Raw genomic sequence first — 20,055 nt, 5'->3', positions numbered from 1 at the left:
TAACAAATGTAAAGTAGTCGATGTTTGCTATAATTTCAATGCATTCTGTTCAAAATGGGTTCTCATTACTTGTCATAATGAAGATTTCCCCATTGTGGACAGTAGCAACTGGTGAAATATTTGATACTGTAATATGAGGCATGGGAATTAATACAATTATAATCCAGGTGACAAAAGCATCCAAAAGAGGAGATGAAGTAGTCCCCAGAAAAAAGCACAGTGAGGCAAAATCTTGTGCAAGGTGTTTCACTGGAAAAGGATCAGGATGGCAGACATGAGGAATCCAGGCAATGGAGGGCTCACAGAAAATTATGCTTTGTACATTGGCGATAAGCACCCGCCAACTCCTGAAATGCAAATAAATGGATCTTATGTGACCTCTTTAATGTGGAACTGACCCCCCTCCACTGCTGAAATGTTGCACCTGTCTAAATGGGTTGGGTTTCGCCCCCCCCCCCCCCCCCCCTATCCGTCACTGCTCCCAATGACACTGACACGTGCTCTTTGGAGGCTTGGCGGGTCCACCATGTTTGATTTGAATAAAAAGCATTTTACTCTGTATCATTTTGATCATTGGTGCAGTCGCTTTTTCGAATGTTTGTGTGCTGCACAGGGAGAGTCACCACAGCATCGTGCCTTCAGTGGTTTTAACATTGCCTTTTGCAACCTGATTACCGATACATGGACCTTTGGCACCAGTGACAGCCCAAATGCCTATATTACTACAGTGATCATACTTTAAAGGAACTTTGCCTCTCCTGAAGTCATGCATTTCTTAAATTTCCTTAAGATTTTAATGAATCCTGTTTGCTTAAATGTAGGATTTGACCACTGGGCAGCTACCTTGGCCAGGCCTGGGGCCCCTGTGTGACCAAGGGCTGCCAGGCCAATGACAAAGTAGCTTTCAGGTGACCTGTTGGAAGTAGGGATACTGACATACTGAAGTCTGTTCTGAGATGCAGTACCGAGTATGTCAGGCGTGGAAATTGGGCAGCTTTGGGTCATGGCTTTTCAATGTGTCTGATAAGAGGCCTGGGAATAAAAGGCACTTGTGACTGTTGCAATTGTGTTTTTTTTTCACACAAACGTATCACACCATCTTGATGAAGATTACAGCAACTTGAAAAGATTTCCTGACCAAACCATTGCATACCAGCAGGAAGCGGCGAGTCAGGCCGCCTTTATTCTAATACACCCAGTTCTGATAAATCAATGGCTTGTTGGTTGCTATTTGTGTACTTGGAGCTGTCGCACCTCATGTACCATAGATGGCCACATGGAGTGCAGTGGCTCTGATTGAAGGGCTGTGTCTGAGCCTAGGATATTAAACCTAGGAATTCAAACTTTTGACATAACCAGACAAAATTATGCAGTGCTCATCGGGAGGAGGGTGGTTGTGTAGTGGTATCGCCAGTGGACTAGTAATCCAGTCAACAGGGTAATGCTCTGTTGACCTGGGTTTGAATCCACCACAGTAGTGAAATCCAATAAACATCTAGAATTAAAAGTCCAATGATGATCATTGTCATAATTTTTTTAGAGTACCCAATTCATTTATTTTTCAATTAAGGGGCAATTTACCGTGACCAATCCACATACCCTTCACAACTTTGGGTTGGGGAGGGGGGGGAGGGAGGGGGGGGAGGGAGGGGGGGGGGGAGGGGGAGGGGGGAGGGGGGGGGGGGGAGGGGAGGGGGAGGGAGGGGGAGGGAGGGCCCCCTCCCCCCTCCCCCTCCCCCCTCCCCCCTCCCCCCTCCCCCCCCTCCCCCCTCCCCCCCTCCCCCTCTCCCCCCCCTCCCCCTCTCCCCCCCCCCCCCCCTCCCCCCCCCCCCTCCCCTCTCTCTCTTTCTCTCCCCCCCCCCCCCCCACCCCCCGACATGGGAGAATGTACAAACTACACGGAGCGAACCCGGGTGCTCGGCGCTGTCAATTGTCGGAAAAAAACCATCTGGTTCACTAATTTCCTTTTAGGGGAGGAAATCTGCCACCCTTACCGGTCTGGCCTGCACAGAAATGGCCTGGCAAGCCACACTGTTCAAGGGACAATTAGGGATGGGCAATAAATGCTGCCCCAACCAGTGACACCCACATCCCATGAATGAATTTTTAAAAATTCACAAAAGGAAATAACTTGCGGCAAAGCGAGGCAAAGGGGATGGTCACTGAGCTGATAAAAGGGGAAGGAAACCTAACTAGCATGACGGTAACTAGCATGACGGTGACTGCACTTCAAAGCCATTCATTGCGCACACTTTGGGTGGTCTTGAGACACCTGATCATCGTGTGACTATTTGTGTTCTTCGGGGGAGGATGAGTGAAGGCAAGTTGAAGCCAACAGTTTTTTTGGATCTTCAGGCAAGAGCAGCACATGATCATAGTGACTGGAAGAGTGGATAATGAAAGGCATTGATATGGAGGCAGTGTGGGGTGCGTACAGTGATATACAACAGGAAAAGGTAGTTTGGGTAGTGTGAGGGATTCAGTGCAAATTAGAATATAGAATGATGGTTAAGGCAGCACAGTGGGTAGCACTGTGCTTCACAGCGCCAGGGTCCCAGGTTCGATTCCCGGCTTGGGTCACTGTCTGTGTGGAGTCTGTATGTTCTCCCTGTGTCTGCGTGGGTTTCCTCTGGATGCTCCTGTTTCCTCCCATGAGTCCCGAAAGACGTGCTTGTTAGGTAATTTGGTCATTCTGAATTCTCCCTCTGTGCACCCGAACAGGTGCTGGAATGTGGCGACTTGGGGATTTTCACAGTAACCTCATTGCAGTGTTAATGTAAGCCTACTTGTGACAGTAAAGATTATTATTATTTGGAGTGTTGATCCAAACAAATTATTGGAGCATGGGGAATAGTTCAGTCGAAGTGGCACTCAGTTCAGTTAGGAAGTTAGAATCTAAATCTATGTATACTATCTATTTGCGAAATTTTGAATTCCCAAGTAAAACTTTTTGTCGCTGATTTAACTTCAGGAAATAGCATGTGATATCGTACTGTAGAAAACAATCTCGGTCTTGCTCAAACCCTAGAGACTGAGAATGCAGGCAATAGGTTGCGACAATGCCGGAAAGGCACCTCATATCAGCCAGCACTTGAAAGAAAAGACATGTCACACTCAAAACATTAGCCAGCTATTTCTTTCAGATGCTTACTGAGCTGCTGTGCATTTCTAGGTTTTTGTTTTATTCTTTGCCTAAGCTCTCTTTTATCTTTCTTTGCTGTCACAAAGAAGATCAGTTAACTTGCTATAGTTCAGGAACCAGACCCAGAACGTTCCTGACCTCTTTGGGTCATTTGATAAACCCACAGTGATCAGGACAGCTGGTTAACATCAACCTTTTCAATAAACCTCACCTTCCTGTCGGACCGCCGTGTTTTACCAAGATTACTGCCCAGGTTAACCAGGCTGATCCCAAGAATGAGAAACTTCTGAAAGACTTCAGATACTGAGATAATTTCCATTCAAGCAGTGAAGGCTGCAAGAACATTAAATTGTGTTATTTTTCTAATTGCAAAGAGTTTGATATTGTAAAAATTTAATATCAATACACCCAAATATGGCAATATGTCCAAATATCAATGTGACCCCTAGCCAAGCTGTTCCAGCACAGCTACAACACTGGCACCTACCCAGCAATGTAGGAAAATTGCCCAGAAATGTCCTGTACACGAGAAGCATGAAAAATCAAACCCGGCCAATTACCCCCACCCTGTCCCATCAATGTACCCCTGATTATCAGTACAGTGATGGTAGGGGTCACCATTGGTGCTATCAGACGGCACTTACTCAGCAATAACCTGCTCAGTTTGAGATCTGCCAGGATCACCAGCTCCTGCTGACTTCATTATAACCTTGGTTCAAACATGGCCAGAAGAGCTGAATTCCAGAGGCATGATGGGAATTCCAGAGGCGTGATGGCTGTCCTTGGCATCAAGTAGCCCTAGCATAACTGGAGTCAATGGGAATCAGGGGGAAAACTCTCCACCGGTTGCAGTCATACCTGGCACAACGAAAAATGGTTGTGATTGTTGTGAGTCAATCATCTCGGCACCAGTACATCACTGCAGGAGTTCCTCAGGGTAGTGTCCTAGGCCATCCATCTTCAGCTGCTTCATCAATGACCTGCTTCCATCATAACTTAAGAACAAAGAAATGTATAGCACAGGAACAGGCCCTTCGGCCCTCCAAACCCGTGCTGACCCTGCTGCCCGACTAAACTACAATATTCTACATTTCCCGGGTCCGTATCTCTCTATTCCCATCCTATTCATGTATTTGTCAAGATGCCCCTTAAATGTCACTATCGTCCCTGCTTCCACCACCTCCTCCGGTAGCGAGTTCCAGGCACCCGCTACCCTCTGTGTAAAAAAACTTGCCTCGTACATCTACTCTAAACCTTGCCCCTCTCACGTTTAACCTATGCCCCCTAGTAATTGACCCCTCTACCCTGGGGAAAAGCCTCTGACTATCCACTCTGCCTATGCCCCTCATAATTTTGTAGACCTCTACAGGTCGCCCCTCAACCTCCGTCGTTCCAGTGAGAACAAACTGAGTTTATTCAACCGCTCCTCATAGCTAATGCCCTCCATACCAGGCAACATTCTGGTAAATCTCTTCTGCACCCTCTCTAAAGCCTCCACATCCTTCTGGTAGTGTGGAGACCAGAATTGAACACTATACTCCCAAGTGTGGCCTAACTAAGGTTCTATACAGCTGCAACATGACTTGCCAATTCTTATACTCAATGCCCCGGCCAATGAAGGCAAGCATGCCGTATGCCTTCTTGACTACCTTCTCCACCTGTGTTGCCCCTTTCAGTGACCTGTGGACCTGTACTCCTAGATCTCTTTGACTTTCAATACTCTTGAGGGTTCTACCATTCACTGTATATTCCCTACCTGCATTAGACCTTCCAAAATGCATTACCTCACATTTGTCCGGACTAAACTCCATCTGCCATCTCTCCGCCGAAGTCTCCAAACAATCTAAATCCTGCTGTATCCTCTGACAGTCCTCATCGCTATCTGCAATCCCACTAACCTTTGTGTCGTCTGCAAACTTACTAATCAGACCAGTTACATTTTCCTCCAAATCATTTATATATACTACAAACAGCAAAGGTTCCAGCACTGATCCCTGCGGAACACCACTGGTCACAGCCCTCCACTTACAAAAGCATCCTTCCATTGCTACTCTCTGCCTTCTATGACCTAGCCAGTTCTGTACCACCTTGCCAGCTCACCCCTGATCCCGTGTGACTTCACCTTTTGTACTAGTCTACCATGAGGGACCTTGTCAAAGGCCTTACTGAAGTCCATATAGACAACATCCACTGCCCTACCTGCATCAATCATCTTTGTGACCTCCTCGAAAAACTCTATCAAGTTAGTGAGACACGACCTCCCCTTCACAAAACCGTGCTGCCTCTCACTAATACGTCCATTTGCTTCCAAATGGGAGTAGATCCTGTCTCGAAGAATTCTCTCCAGTAATTTCCCTACCACTGAAGTAAGGCTCACCGGCCTGTAGTTCCCGGGATTATCCTTGCTACCCTTCTTAAACAGAGGAACAACATTGGCTATTCTCCAATCCTCCGGGACATCCCCCGAAGACAGTGAGGATCCAAAGATTTCCGTCAAGGCCTCAGCAATTTCCTCTCCAGCCTCCTTCAGTATTCTGGGGTAGATCCCATCAGGCCCTGGGGACTTATCTACCTTAATATTTTTTAAGACACCCAACACCTCTTCTTTTTGGATCTCAATGTGACCCAGGCTATCTACACACCCTTCTCCAGACTCAACATTTACCAATTCCTTCTCTTTGGTGAATACTGATGCAAAGTATTCATTTAGTACCTCGCCCATTTCCTCTGGCTCCACACATAGATTCCCTTGCCTATCCTTCAGTGGGCCAACCCTTTCCCTGGCTACCCTCTTGCTTTTTATGTACGTGTAAAAAGCCTTGGGATTTTCCTTAACCCCATTTGCCAATGACTTTTCGTGACCCCTTCTAGCCCTCCTGACTCCTTGCTTAAGTTCAGGAGTGAGGATGTTTGCCGCTGATTGAAAAATAATATTCAGCACCATTTGTGACTCCTCCGATTCTGAAGCAGGCCATGTCCAAATGCAACAAGACCTGGATAATACCGAGCCTTGGGCTGACCGGTAGCAAGCTTGCATCGTCTCTTGACAATCAGTGGCATTACCATCACTGAATCTCCCGCTATCAATATCATAGAATTTACAATACAGAAGTAGGCCATTCGGCCCATCGAGTCTGCACCAGCTCTTGGAAAGAGCACCTCACCCAAGTACACACTTCCACCCAATCCCCACAACCCAGTTACCCCACCCAACACTAAGGGCAATTTTGGACAATAACGGCAATTTATCATAGCCAATCCACCTAACCTGCACATCTTTGGACTGTGGGAGGAAATTGGAGCCCCCGGAGGAAATCCATGCACACATGGGGAGAACGTACAGACTCCGCACAGACAGTGACACAAGCCGGGAATCGAACCTGGGACCCTGGAGCTGTGAAGCAGTTGTGCTAACCACTATGCTACCGTGCTGCCATGATTCTTGGGGGGGGGGGGGGGTTAACCATTGACCAGAAACTGAACTGGACTATAAGTACTGTGGCTACAAGAGCAGGTCAGATAACTCCTCTGTCTCCACTTACAAAGCACAAATCAGGAGTGTGATGGAGTACTCCCCACTTGCCTGGAGGAGTGCAGCACAACAACACTCCAGAAGCTTGATGCCATGCAGGTCAACGTGGTCTGCTTGATTTGTGCCCCATCCACAAACACTCACTCCCTCTTCCACTGATGCACAGTGGCAACACTGCTGCCTCGCAGCACCGAGTACCCGGGTTCGATCCCGGCCCCGAGTCACTGTCCGTGTGGAGATTGCACATTGTCCCTGTGTCTGCGTGGGTCTCACCCCCACAACCCAAAGATGTGCAGGGTAGGTGGATTGGCCATGCTAAATTGCACCTTAATTGGGGGAAAAAACAAATTGGGTACTTTAAATTTTAAAAAAGCAGTGTGGACCATCTACAAGATGCACTGTAGGAATTCACCAAGGCTCTTTGGGCAGTTCCTTCCAAACCCACAATCACTACTACCTAGAATGAGGAGGACAGCAGGCACATGGGAACACCACTATCTGGAACTTCCCTTCCAAACCACTGTGTCTATGTACTTACATTGTGTATTTATGTATGTTCTACGTTTTTTCATGTATTGAACAATCTGTCTGGACTGAACGCAGGACAATACTTTTCACTGTACCTCGGTACACATGACAATAAATCAAATCAAATCAAAATTACCCTGATTTGGAAATATATCATCGTTTCTTCACTGCCGCTGGGTCAAAATCCTGGAACTCTGTCCCTAACAGCACTGTAGGTGTACCTACACCACATGGACTGCAGCGATTCAGGAAGCCAGCTCATTACCACCTTCTCCAGGGCAATTAGGAACGGGCAATAAATGCTGGCTTAGCCAGTGATGCCCACATCCCATGAACAAATTAAAAAAAAAAAAGGGGGAGACTGATGAGGAGGTCATCAATTTAAAATAATGTTTAAAAGTCTGAGAAAATAGGGGCAGCACGGCGGCGCAGTGGTTAGCACTGCTGCCTCACGGCACCGAGGTCCCAGGTTTGATCCCGGCTCTGAATCATTGTCCGTGTGGAGTTTGCACATTCTCCCCGTGTTTGCGTGGGTTTTGCCCCCAGAACCCAAAGATGTGCAGGGTAGGCGGATTGGCCACACTAAATTGCCCCTTATTTGGAAAAAATGAATTGGGTGCTCTAAATTTTTTTTTTTTTTAAAGTCTGAAAAGAGACGTTCAGGAAAGTCTGTTTAATAGTGGGTTGTTCGAGCACGAAATGCTTTGTCACACGGAGTGCTTGAGGCAGGGACAATTCCATTCAGGAATTCTCTGGCCATTCGCTGGCGGTGGGATTCCCTGGTCCCGTCAGCAGCTCACCCCTGCTCGTGGGTTTACCGGTGGAGTAGGGTGGCTACAATGGGGATTCCCATCGACAGTGGCAGGAGCAGAGAATCCCGCCGCCAGCAAATGGCACACCGCCGGGAAACAGGCGGCTAGGAGGCCTGAGAATCTCGCCCAAAATTAGATAAATAGTTTGATTATTTTTGTATTGTTGTCAAAGAACCAGCACAGATGCAATGTGCCAAATATCCTCTTCCTGTGCTGTGAACTGACAGGATTCAAAGACAGCTGCAGAGAGTGGAAGGGCTTCAGCTAAGAGGTGGGTCGATTGTCTTGACTTATTTGCGCATTTATGTAGCACCCCTTCACTTCTGCACTGAAGTGTCAGCCTAGATTTGCGCTCGGGTCTCTGGAGCAGGAACGTTTTGACTCGCTGACGAGAGGGCAGCCACTGAGCCAAGCTGACATATTCCAAGAGGCCTGAATGATAAATGGAAATACTGGAGACAGTCAGGAGGGTCTGCACCGTCTGTCACAAGACAACAAGTTGGATAAGTTGTCGAACTGGTAAGTACTCTCTCCACAAAGCCCCCCCCCCCCCCCCCCCCCCCCCCCCCCCCCCCTCCCTCCCCAATCTTTCAGCAACTGCAGTGTTTTGCTTTTTAGTTATTTGAGGAAGCTTTGCTTCAAACTGGAGATTCACCTGCGATCTCTGCATCAAAAGGGCCAACATTACTGTACGCTGTAACAGCTGGTTACTGAAGCCGAATGGAAAATTGACATTTTTAGGAGATGGGGGTGGAGAAAACAAAATAAACACCTGAGGAAAAATATTGAGGGATGCATTAATGAGATAATGGTGCATAGGTCCAGTGGAGAGATGCCATAAACATAGCTACAAGTGGCCTCCACCTGTGGTGAAATCTGGCTAGTTCTGTTCAACATTTAAATTGGTGATTGTGGGGCGGCATGGTGGCGTAGTGGTTAGCACTGATAACTGTGGCGCTGAGAGCCCGGGTTCGATTCCGCCCCGGGTCACTGTCCGTATGGAGTTTGCACATTCTCCCGTGTCTGCGTGGGTTTTACCCCCACAACCCAAAGATGCGCAGATTAGGTGGATTGGCCACGCTGAATTGTCCCTTGTCCTTAGGTCTCTAGATTTATTTTTTAAAATTGTTGATTGTGAATACGTTGTGACAAGTGACATCCCTGTGAAGTGCCCAGATCATTTCATAGGAGCTGAGTATGCAACGGTACCATGCAACATGCAGTATGCAACATGATGCATCTGTACCACTAATTGTAGTTGACAGCGTCAGGTACGCACTAATTTGAATATTGACAGGGGACTTTTGAATATGAGCTCATCGTGGGTCTTCATCGGGCTGGCCTCGTTTCAGCCGTACATTGATTGTGTTTATGGTGCGGGCTAGGAGGCAATTTTAGAATGTGTACCTGTAGCTACCAGGAGCTGAATTCGTCCAACACACACCTCATGCACGCACATAACCTTGGTTGCTGTTAGCAGATGGTTTGGTGTTTTCTTGTGATTGGGTTTGGGAGGGATGGGTGGAAAGCTGCATTTGGCGACTGTTAAGCCAGGGGATTTGTTGTAACTCAACATCTTGCAGTTATTCGCACATCTGGACATGGACAGCATTTTCACCGATCTCTAATTTGAAACAATTTGGGGTGTGCACTTCCCAATTGTAAGAGCGGCTATCACAGTAACCATCTGGAGGTTTCTGTCAGAGTTTGGGGTGAGGAGGCAGGTGGTGCGGAAGGTCAGGGGAAGACGCAGAAACGTCAATGATTAAACTTGTTGGTGAGGACAAACTGATGGAGAATGTTCAACCTGACCCAAATGCCCTTGAGGTTAATATGGGCCATCACTTTCTCTTTAATCTTCCATCCACCCCTTCAACATTCGGTCCCTCCAACCCTGATGCACTGTCGCAGCATGTGTAGCATCTACAAGATACATTGCAGAAACTCACCAAGACTTCTTCAACAGCACCTTCCAAACCCACAGCCACTACCAACTGGAAGGACAAGGGCAACCGATACATCACCACATGCAAGTTCCTCTTCAAGCTTCACAACAATATAAATGCTGGCCTAATCAGCGACACCCACATCCCATGAAAGAATTTTTAAAAAGAAGAGCCTTTCAATGGGATGTGGGGTGTGTGCAGGTAGGGAGGTATCTATGGTGTATCTGGTAAAACTCTCCTTCCAACCTGGTAATAATATCCTATTGAATCTATGCCGTACGTTTTCCATTGCTTTATGCCCTCCTTTTTGTGTTCCTCTTTGAACTAATCTCTATTGCCCATCACCATTTAAATTGTGTAAAGGCTGTCTATGAATATATATTAGTTTAGCTGATCTAGGTAAGGGATATTCGAAGACTACTGATAGCTGAGGCAGGAACCCTACATGATATGAAACAATAAGTCACTTTTCACGCATTTCCACTTGAGACAGGCGAGGCGCATGACACTCCCAGAATTCGGTAAAAGTCTAAAACAGCTTCTGTTTGTGTCTACCTCCACCCGTGAACTCGGAAATTGTTTGACAAATAGATGGGAGGAATAAAGTTACATTCAGGGATCAAGTGCCAGTATGTAATCTGAGAAAAAGGGAAGGGCTGACAAATAAATATCGTACTGAGAAGCTCATGGCTGAATAAACAGACCAATACGTACTGCATGAGATTCAACCAAGTGCTCGGTGAGAGCCGTGCTATAATGTTACACCCTGAATGACCTTTGCATGAAGTCTCCCATCCAAACGCAGCAACAAAGCTGATTTGAAACGGACTGCTAATGTTAGGGAGGAAGATTTAAGAGGACAAAATTTTGTGAATTCCACACTTGATCCACCCAGGGCAAGGCAGGGGCAAGACAATGGGTCAAGGCCAGAGCAGCGCGTGAGGCACAATCCTTGTGCGTGGAATTTTCCCATTCCTGAGACTGTTACCGCTGCACCGTGGCAGTGCTGGTCCCAGTGTCTGCCTGGGGCCAAGAAGTGATCAGTGAGGAAGGAGTTACACAGCCGACTGAACAGTTCAAAAGGTGAAACAGGGATTGAAACCTGAGACAGCTATTTATTACTGTGGATTAGGGTAGCAATCTTATCAACTGAAGAGGACAACATTTCAATGGTGGGTTGCCAGGTCAACGTTGTTCACTTGCACCTGTTAGGAATGTTCTTATCCAACTTTGGTATCTGACACGTAATGTAATACACTGATGCCTACTTAGCACAATGTGCCCGAAGTTAAATTATCAGCAACAGGTCTGCCAGTCATACCGGAAATATGTAAGCCACATACTCTAGCGTAGTGAGCTTAAATACGGTGGAGCAGGAAGGCACTCGTTGTGGCCCTCGGTCTATGTTGTTGCCTGTGAGGGGCTAACAGTTGTCAATTCAGAGTGAATGTGGGTAACAGTCACTTGGGCCAAGTGTACCTCATGTGAATCAACCCCAACAAAGGGACCCGCCCTTGGGACAGGAGAGGAAAAATTAGCACGGAGCAAAACATAATGGGACGGGTGGGGTGAAACGTCTGTCTGCACGGGCAGCAATCTGGTGAGAGGATTGGCCACACATCATACAACCCATCTGATCGTCACTCCATTCAAATCATGTGGTGAATTTGAAAATGATTTATTACAACCTAGGTTAAATGTTACTAATTTAGAAAAAAGACACGTGGAAACCTGACCAGTTTCCACTCGGGCAAACCGTTGATCTTTCTTTCCCTTTCATATCCTAATTCATCCGCTGTCCATTTGTACCATTTCTAGTTTTGACTTCAAAACGTAAAGAGCCAGTTGGAGTGGTGGTTGTGTGGCATCTGTTGGGTTGTGTGGCAGCTGTTGGGCTGCGTCCTGCTTTGCCACCCCACCGGAGGAAGGGTCGAAAGGGAAAGGAAATGGTGTTGAGCTGATTCCCTGGAATTGGGGGGCTTCCAGTTGGGCAGGGGGCCGTAGAAGTTAGGTATCTTTTCTCTTGCGATGCTTGGGCAGATGAAGTAGCGACCGAGGTCATTGAGGATAATGATTAGATAAATGGTGAAGCTGGGGGATGGTGATGCGCAAGCACAAATTGAAGATAATCACAGAAAGGGTGGTGAGGAAATATTTGCACAAAGGATGATTAGAATGTGGATCTCGGCATCGAACTGTTGATCCAGCTACATAGATTCCCTTAAAAGAGAGTTTGATGTTTGTTTGAAAATAGGGAATATTAAACAGCACAAGAGGATGTGTGTGGAGAGAATCCCTCGTGCAGACTTGCTGGACCACAGCTATATTATTCTAAATATTCACTGATACCTTTGGTTTAAAAAAAGGTTGGCATTTCTACAGCCATTTAATAATAATAATAATAATCTTTATTGTCACAAGTAGGCTTACATTAATATTGCAATGATAAGTTACTATGAAAATCCCCTAGTCGCCCCATTCCGATGCCTGTTTGGGTACACAGAGGGAGAATTCAGAATGTCCAAATCACCTAACAGCACGTCTTTCGGGACTTGTGGAAGGAAACCGGAGCACCCGGAGGAAACCCAAGCAGACACGGGGAGAATGTGTAGACTCCACACAGACAGTGACCCAGGCTGGGAATCGAACCTGGGACCCTGGGCTCTGGATAGAGTGGACGTGGAGAGGACGTTTCCACTTGTAGGAAAAACTAGAACCAGAGGACACCACCTCAGACTAAAGGGACGATCCTTTAAAACAGGCATGAGGAGGAATTTCTTCAGCCAGAGGGTAGTGAATCTGTGAAACTCTTTGCCGCAGAAGGCTGTGGAGGCCAATTCACTGAGTGTCTTTAAGACAGAGATAGATAGGTTCTTGATTAATATGGGGAGAAGGCAGGATAATGGGGATAAGAAAATATCAACCATGATTGAATGGCGGAGCAAACTCGATGGGCCGAGTGGCCTAATTCTGCTCCTATGTTTTATGGTCTTATGGACCCGGGAGCTGTGAAGCAACAGTGCTAACCACTGTGCTACCGTGCCACCCATTTTCATTGCCATCGGATGTCTGAATTACTGTTGAGGTGCAGTCACTGTGATGGTATAGGAAGCGTGGCAGACCGCGTGCGCGCAGTGAATTCCCACAAACAGCAACGTGATAATGACCGGCTAATCTGTTTTTATGATGTTGATTAAAGGATACATTTTGCCCGGGAGACCTGGGGATAGCTTCCCAGCTCTTCTTCGAACTAGTGCCTTCATGTGACGAACAGTCATCCAGACTCGAGACGTTAGCTCTGCTCTCTCTCCACAGATGCCATCAGACCCACTGAGATTTTCCGGCATTTTCTGTTTTTGTTTCAGATTCCAGCATCCACAGTGATTTGCTGTTACCTTCATGTGAATAGTGTTTTCCTTCGTTTGGCAAATTCATCCGATAACACCTCTCTTTCTTTATATTTTTCTTTGAAAAATGAAATGAAAATCGCTTATTGTCACAAGTAGGCTTCAATGAAGTTACTGTGAAAAGCCCCTAGTCGCCACATTCCGGCGCTTGTTCGGGGAGGCTGGTACGGGAATTGAACCGTGCTGCTGGGCCTGCCTTGGTCTGCTTTAAAAGCCAGCGATTTAGCCCAGTGTGCTAAACCAGCCTCTGTAGGAGCCTTGTAGGAGCCTAGTTAGATCTCTCACTGACTTGTGTGCGTGCGTGTGTGTGGTTTGTGTTGTCATGGCGATGCTCCAGAACAGTTGTCTTATATTTCCCCTAAGTATTGGATGCACACTTTTAGATCTTTCCCATTGCAGCAGTTGTTTTCTCTTCCAGACGCAACCACTTAAATTCACTGGGGAATCTTCTACTGTCTTGTCATAACTCTGGCAGAACCCCCACCCTTCCTCCCAGGGGAATGGTTTGCAAGCAGCTGCTTTTAACTGCTTCCCTGACGCCCTGTGCGAACTAACAGCACAAACGCTACGTAATAAACCTGTCAACAAAGTCTATGGAATCAAAGAGACAACGGCAGCATGGATGCAAATTTGGCTGCATGATCGGAAGCACAGAGTAGGTTGTTTCTTGGGCCGGGGGAAAGGTGTAACCAAGATGTTGCATTAGGACGCCTGCTTTTCTTGATATATTAATAATAATTGCTTATTGTCACAAGTAGGCTTCAATGAAGTTATTGTGAAAAGCCCCTAGTCGCCAATTCCGGCGGCTGTTCGGGGAGGCCGGTACAGGAATTGAACCCGCGCTGCCGGCCTTGTTCTGCATTACAAGCCAGCTGTTTAGCCCACTGTGCATAAACTTGGGTGTATGGGGTACAAGTTCAAACTTTGCAGTTGACACAAAACCTGGAAGTATTGTGAACTGTGAGGACATTGGATTTAGAAGAATGAGAGGTGGCCTTATGGCTGGCACGGTAGCACAGTGGTTAGCACTGCTGCCTGCTGCACTGAGGACCCGGGTTCAATCCTGGTCCCGGGTCACTGTCCGTGTGGAGTCGGCATATTCTCCCTACGTCTGCCTGGGTCTCAAACCCCACAAACCCAAAGCTGCTCAGGTTAGCTGGATTGGTCTTGCTAAATTGCCCCTTAAATTGGAAAAAAAGTATTGGATATTCTGAATTTAAAAAAAGAAATCAAGGGCTCTGGGGGTAAGGCAGGAAAGTGGAGTTGAGGATTATCATATCAGATCAGTATTGATCTTATTGCATGGTGGAGCAGACTTGATGGGCCAAATGGTCTACTTCTGCTCCTATGTTTTATTGGCTTCTAATCCTTAGTGATTGTCATAGACAGACTGGTGGAATGGGCATATACATGGCGGATGAAATTTTATTCAGAGAAGTGTGAAGCAATTCATCTTGGTCGGAAGAATGGGGGGAGAGAATATAAAATAAAGGGAAGAGTTCAAAAGGAGGGCAGGAGCACAGGAATCTGAAGGCATATGTATAGAAATCTTTGAAAACGGCTGAGGAAAAGGCATCCTGGATCCTGGGATTTTTAATTCGAGACCTAAAACCATAAAAACAAGGAAGATGTGGGGCGTGAATTAACGGAAAAATTTAGGTGCCACTTTGGGCACGATTGGCTGGGTGTTTCTCGATGGCCGCGCTGGCGAGATCGCAGTCCGTGTTTAACGGCACTTAGTGCCGAAAATGAGCCCCCACCAGCTTCTCTCCATTACTGGCTGTTTTCCAGACTCGCGTCTCAGTGTCTTGCCGCCAACAAGGGGGAGTTTAAGTGCTCCCTCAGCACACCCTCCCTGTCAGCAGACAAGCATGGCAGCGCACAGACTTGCTCCTCGCTTTGGGGATGTTGGCCTGGACAGGCTGCTCGGCACTGTGAGTGACAGATATCCTGTTTCCCCCGAGGGGTTCGGAGGGTCAGCAGCAGGGCCTCTAGTATTGCCTGAGGGGTGAGTGGCAGCGGCTGTCAGTGCGAACGTCAGCATGATCGGGTGGGCAGCATCCAATGCCGGAAGAAGACCAACGTCCTCCACGTTTCTCTCCTGGCATCATTCCTGCCTGCCACCCGTCAAATCCCTGGCACCCACCAGCACAACAACTCCTTCATGTCCAGTTGTGGTTCTCACACATTCAACCTGCTACAGACCCCTCTGAACCATCAAGCACACAGCTCACAAAGCACTCTCTTTGTCCCCGCAGGAGAAGATATCCCAGAATAAGCGGAAAAGGGCGGGGGTAAGCTGACGGACAAAGCCTTGTCTTCGCATCAGTCACTGGCCTCCGCACTGGCATCATTAGCCAGGACCTAAGTGGGTACCCCTTTCCCCCAAGAGCCAACCTGTCATCCTGGGGTAGTCTTTGAAGATGTCTGGGGTCCCTCAAGTGATCCAGGATGTAGCTGTCCTGCACGTTCCATGGGAAGCGTGCTTTCATGTGTATGATCCAGAGGTGGTGGTTGCACACAATAACATTGAGGGAGTGAAACCCCTTGGGTTAATGAAGGGCACACCCTGATGCCTCTGTACATGCAAGACTATATGCGTGCCACCCTGGACCTGGGCATCCTGGCGATAGCGGTGAATCCTGCAGCCTGGGTGGGCTTGGTCCAACTCAAATTTGATATAGTCAGCTGCTCGGGCAAACAAGACATCCATGACCTCACGGATGTACTTGTGAAATGCGAGTTTGGTTGAAATGTGATGCAATAATCATTGTCTGAGACATGGCACATGTACCCACGAAAATCCACTTGACAACAGAACGGCCTACTTCTGTGCATTTACCATTCTATCAATCCCCTTTCTCAAGTTTTGTCACCCTCTTTTTCAAAACTGTAACACCAACCCCACCTTCAGAAAACTCACCCCTTGCCCTCTGTCGTTGCACCATCTGTCACCTTCACAAAGTTCTTCAAAGCACTGTCACCTGACAAATCCATGAATTAATTCCTGCAAGCTCACTATCGTTTCCTTGCTGATCATTACTGGCTCGCAATTGTTTGATGCATCAAATTTAAATTTTTTATCACTGCTTTGAATTACTTTGTAGCCTTGCCCAGCTCCCCCTGTACTTGCAAAAGCTCTCGCACGCATATGCATGCACCGCACACGCACCATGCATACGCATGCACACCCACAATTTCTCTGACCACCCTCTTGTGTATCTCTGTCCTGGAGACTAAAGGATTTTGGACCGTACTCGTTGTTGTTGTTGATCCACGAGAACTTGCCTCTTATTCGTTGCCCAACACTCTCCCTAAATGGAGACTCCTTTTTCTGGAACACCCTTCCAAGAATTTCCAGTATGCAAGTCCGAAATGGTGCACACAATCAGCAGTCAGTTAGGAGTGCATTTCCAATTTGCAACTTTAAAATAGTCTCCTGGAATTTACCATAATCTTGTAGAACCCTTTGACAGTTTACAGTGGCGCCCTGCCCCCCCTCCCTACCATGCACAAAATCAGCCCTGTCTGGTTGATCCCTCCCAGTACACGTTCTGTCTTACTTTGCAAAACAAGAGTTATGCCTCTTTGAAAAACAGTTCAATTTTCAGCGCGCACATGTCTAGCATAAATCACATCCTTGTTACTCTTGTACATAATTTATATTCAGGCTTTTGTTTTGTTGCTATAACAAGCCGATAATGCAGGCTTCAGGTCTCTGGGGGGGGCGGGAATGCAATAAACGGTTAGTAAATGATAAATACTTGATCACTTCAAACAACAGTATTTTTATTCCTTCACCTCGGTTGTCCCTGTCTGTACAAGATGGGCAAAATTCTCCGCCTTGCGCCGCTGCAAATGCGAACCGCGGTGGGGCGGAGAATTGGGCATCCGGCCAAAATGTAAGTGTGTGCCCAGCGCCGATTCAGGCACCATGGGCGGGATTCTCCACTCCCGCGCTGAAGTGCCCACGCCGTCGTGAACGCCGTCGAGGTTCGCGAAACGGCCCCGATCCCGAACGATTCAGGCCCCGACAATGGGCTAGGATCGGGGCCGTGTCATCTACACGCGCCAGGCCTTGTCGCCGCGTAAAGGCGGCGCCGCATAGATGACGCGGCCGGCGCCGCATAACTGGCGTCATCCGCGCATGCGTGGTTGCTGTCCTCTCTGAGTCCGCCCCGCAAGAAGATGGCGGACGGATCTTGCGGGGCCGCGGAAGGAAGGAGGTCCTCCTTCAGAGAGGACGGCCCGACGATCGGTGGGCACCGATCGCGGGGCCATGCCACATTTGAGGTACCCCCCGGTGCAGGATCCCCCCCCCCCCCAGTGTTCCTGCGCAGTTGCTGACTAGGTGTGGACGGCGCCGGGGGGAACCCGCCGTTTTGGCCTGGCCGCTCGGCCCATCCAGGCCTGAGAATAGCGAGGGTGCCGGAGAATCGTCATTTTGGATGTCTCCGGTGATTCTCCGGCCCGCGGAACTCGACGGGGCCGTTCCCGCCGCTTGGGAGAATCGCGGGAGGGCGTCCGACTGGCGTCCCGGGAAATTTTGGCGGCCCAGGCGATTCTCCCAACCGACACGGGAGTGGAGAATCTCGCCCCAGGTTCCACTCCCTTGCTGATGGCGATAACCAGGCTTGCGCCCCGCGACGGCATTCAAAACCGGCATTTGCGTGCATTTGAAAGTGATTGGGGGGTGGCTCCGCCCTCTGTTATGCACCACTCTTCTCAGGCGGATGTCTCGCGGGTGTGAATTACTACAAGTATTTACAAAGTGGACTGGGTGCCGTGGCTGCAGGGCAGGGGTGGGGGGTGGGGGGCTGGAAACAAACTGAAAAATAGCTGAGAACTGTCGGACTTGCTGGGGGTGGTTAGTGACCTGATGTTAGGTCCGTGGACTTGGGTTCTCCTCCCTGGGTTTGGGGTGGCCTGGCTCAGACTGCCATTGCTGCAGTCCGTCTTTTAAAGGCACCCCTTTGGTGCTACTTACAGGCTCGGGGCTCTTCAGCACTGTCGAGTGCTGCCTGTGTCCTTTAAATGCCCAGAAGGCCTCTGATCATCTGGGAGCCCACTCAGGCCTCCCCTCTGGACACCCTCGTACCCCAGCTGTATCATCAAGGGCTAAGCTCAATCAGGAGCCCACAGGTGTTGGCATTCCTCAGAGGCGCAGCCCCATTGCAGAGGATCAGTGGAGCACACCCCAACCAGAGGATGCCTGCACCGCGGCCTACGGAACCTCCCTGGTTCTCTGCCCCTCTCAGGGCAGTGGATACACCAGTGATCCCACCCCTCCGGATCACAAGCTGTCCCCTCCTGGTGAGACTGGCAGCTCTGTCTGCCTCTGCCACCACCTCCCAGGTGCTGTTCAGGAGGGCTGGCTTGGGTCTGCGGACCACACTGGGGAAGAGGGTGTCTCTCCGCTCCTCACTGGCATGGAACTGTGGGTCCACGTCTGACTCCCGACATTGGGGAGCAGGTCTTCTTCAAGTCATCTTGGTGTTTGCAGTGAGTGTGCGGCAAGTGGAGGGCTTAAAACAGCTCCAGCTGCCAGCTGGTGCTAACTCCAGCCCCAGAGGTTAGAACTCTCACTGGGCCGGGAATTGCTTGGAATTTGCGCCAGCAAAGCGTTGGCCCATTAATGTGTCCTGAATTGCTCCACAAATAGCGACCCCTATGAGCAAGTGAATTGCACGCAATTCAGTCCCGCGCCAACACTTCTTCTCCCAAATGGAGAATTTTGCCCAATATCCTCTCCTGCTGTGGTCTAGCCCTCCAGTTCCTGGTCCAAGTACCCAGCCTTCACCGGCTAGCTGGGATGTGAATATCATCAGGTTAAAGGCTCATGGAGGGCCTCACATAGCCAAGACCAAGCTTGCCTCTTCTAATCACATATGTGCACGTTCAAGGTAGGAATTGACTGGATGGCATTTGGGTGCAGGAGCCCCAGAACTTCCTTTCCTCCCCTCCTCCATTGCTACCCCAAGCTGATACTAAGAACAATTGCAGCAACTGAGGTTACCTGACTCAGCAGGAACCAAGAATTGAGCCTCAGGACTGTTATTTTGAGGCTGTGCCATAACTTACCAGGCTACTGGGGGAAACTCTCAACCGCTGACTTTAACACAGTAGAAATGAAGGCTAAAGAATCCCTTCAACGAAGCAACCTCTATTCAACTTTGGATTTCGAAGTCTCTTGATCTCTGATGTGAATCCTGTTTGATGTGTGTGTTTTTCTAATCTGGGCTGCGTAGCAAGGCATTATACACTTCGCTTTTTTAAATCTACAGGGACATCTTCATGCCTGTAATTAAATATCTGTGCATAAGTCACATGGAAACATTTGCCCAACTGAATTCACTTTATTTTAATCCCTCACTCTGAAGTGTCTGGGTGTACTAACAAAGATGAAATGAGTACTTGGGGCTTTGAACCGTTTTTGGATATCCTGTGAAAGGCGCTACATAAATGCAAGTTCTTTCTTCTGCTCACACTTTCTTTGGTCGAATACTTATCAAGGGTGACGTTCAGCGTGTACACAGCCCAGATGACAATAGATAGTGGCTAATTATTGATGAAGAGGACAGAGCAAGCATTCAGCAGTTACATTGCCCAAATTGCCCTGTTTGGTATCCTTGAACTTATTCTGTACGCAGCATAAACACACAAAAGATTGCCTTCTCTCACTGTCGGT

General features: G+C 48.3%; 1 protein-coding gene across 4 annotated transcripts in view; it reads left to right on the top strand.

The window, feature by feature from the left end:
• Positions 1–20,055, top strand: part of LOC140404466 (coiled-coil domain-containing protein 85C-like) — a 274,572-nt gene that overhangs the window by 122,336 nt on the left and 132,181 nt on the right. The window lies entirely within an intron of this gene.

This window comes from Scyliorhinus torazame, chromosome 2 (genome assembly GCF_047496885.1).
Source record: "Scyliorhinus torazame isolate Kashiwa2021f chromosome 2, sScyTor2.1, whole genome shotgun sequence".
Lineage (NCBI taxonomy): Eukaryota > Metazoa > Chordata > Chondrichthyes > Carcharhiniformes > Scyliorhinidae > Scyliorhinus > Scyliorhinus torazame.
The sequence above is the reverse complement of the archived record's forward strand: the minus strand, read 5'-3'. Positions and strand labels throughout refer to the sequence as shown.